This window comes from Mastomys coucha, unplaced genomic scaffold (assembly GCF_008632895.1).
Source record: "Mastomys coucha isolate ucsf_1 unplaced genomic scaffold, UCSF_Mcou_1 pScaffold15, whole genome shotgun sequence".
NCBI lineage: Eukaryota > Metazoa > Chordata > Mammalia > Rodentia > Muridae > Mastomys > Mastomys coucha.
In genome coordinates this window covers 77,740,352-77,742,141 of record NW_022196897.1, presented here as the reverse complement: position 1 = coordinate 77,742,141, position 1,790 = coordinate 77,740,352, and the positions used below count along the sequence as shown (strand labels likewise).

At 52.4% G+C, this 1,790-nt stretch overlaps 1 long non-coding RNA gene across 1 annotated transcript in view; it reads left to right on the top strand.

Moving 5' to 3' along the window:
• Positions 1-6: 6 nt before the first annotated feature.
• LOC116090483 overlaps positions 7-1,790 on the top strand; it is a 3,424-nt gene continuing 1,640 nt past the window's right edge. The window contains exon 1 of the long non-coding RNA XR_004118693.1: positions 7-1,788. This is a non-coding gene — a long non-coding RNA (uncharacterized LOC116090483). The remainder of the gene's footprint in view (positions 1,789-1,790) is intronic.

The following is a 1,790-nucleotide window of genomic DNA, read 5'->3' as shown; positions in this document are numbered from 1 at the left end:
GCATGAGAAGAATGTCCGAGAGTTCGATGCCTTTGTCGAAACCCTGCAGTAAAAGTGTCCTGAGTGTCTGCAGCACCCCCTTTCTATGGACCTAGCAGAGAACCTCCTCTTCCTCAGCTGCTCCCCAGCCTTCTGCTGTTTCTGGCCAGGTGAAAGGCAGGGTGGTTCCCCTATGGGACTTAGAAGTCCCCGCTCTTGGACTTCCTGGAGACTCATGGCAGCAATCAGGCCTAATGCCGGACCTGGGGAGGACTCTGGCTGTGGAGCTGGAAGCTGGCTGCAACAGAGCCTCAAGCAAGGACTGTCCTCAGCTACTTCACAGAGGGACAGAGGGTGTCATCTGTTCTTCCTGCTACCAGCCTGGGCCTGAGGCCAGCCCCTGCCTGCTGTCCTTACCATTAACCACCTGACATTCCAGCTGGTGGCTGGGACACTGGGCGAGGTATAAAGAGGAAGAAAACCAAGGAGACCAAGCCAGGCAAAAGAGGGCCCTGTGTCACCAGTAGTTCCTGGACCACTCCCCACCCCTACCCCCCACTCTCCCTCCCTTATCTCTCCTCTTTCTTTCCTTCTGTCTTTATTCACTCCCTTTCTCTCACCTTCTTTCTCCTCTTCATTTCCCACCTTGTCTTCCTGGGCCTGTGCTTTTGACAATATGACAGGCCAATCTGCCTAAAATGACAAGTATTCCAAAGCCAGCCACCATCTCCCAAAGGCTGCAATAGCCTGGTTCTAGAATTCGTTATTGAGAGTCACAGTTTCTTTCCTTCTCATTTTCCCTCAGTTGCTGCTGCGTGGACATAGAACATGGTAAATATTTATTATTTCAGAGAAATCAGATATTTTATAGAAGTATGTTTTGGGTTAGCAGTTCCACTGAGGAAGGAGGGTCTCTTCTGGGATGTAGGCCTCCCATGAAGATTCCTCAACCTGTGCTGCTGCTCTGAGGATCTTCCTGCCCCATCAAAGGAGAGATCAGGAATGGGTCTGGCAAAGGCAAAGTAACCGCTCAAGCTGCGTATGTGGACTTATGCAGGCATCAGGCTTCCCCAGCACACTGCATGCTCCTGCTGAGCATCTGTAAAGGAACTGGCTCTATCTAGCAGCCCAGGAAATTTCCGGTATGTTCAGTGTGATGACTCCTCAGAGTTGTGTTGCACACCGTGCCCAAGGGAGCACTGTGTATCCTGCTGCTCAAGTTCCTGAGCCTGGAGCAGGGCTGGGGAGCTCTTCCTCCCTCCCTCTAATTCCAGAGTCTACACGGCCCTGGGCTTACAAGCTGGATTGGTTCCCTTTTGAGAAACCAAAGCTGAGCTTATGGTTGACTTAAACCTTCAGGTATTGTTGCTTGAGTAAGTCAAGTGCCTCTGCCAGCCTGCCCTGTTCCTCTGCCTCTGGATCCTCACTGGCAGCAGCTGTTACGCATTGGAGCAGGTGGCTCTCAACTGCTTGTTAGTAATCTGCATGTAACACTGGAGCCTTTCCCCTGTGCATGCTTTTGCTGGCACAGAGAAATGTGCCCAGCGGTGGTGGCCAAATGCCATTGCAGCCTTTGGGTCGGGGCACATTCATGGCCTACTTAAACCAGATTTACGCCCAGAGCCAGCACTGAAGGGGGTGAGGGCACGGGTTCTTTGCAGGGTGTAGACAGCAGCCTGTATGTCCCAGATTATTAGGAAAGAGGCCAGGGAAGCTGAGCAGAGCATCCTTCAAGGTAGCCTGTGCTCTTCAGCACAATGGAAGAGATGGGCTCTAGACCAACTGCAGCCAAGCTCAGGCTGGGACCAGGT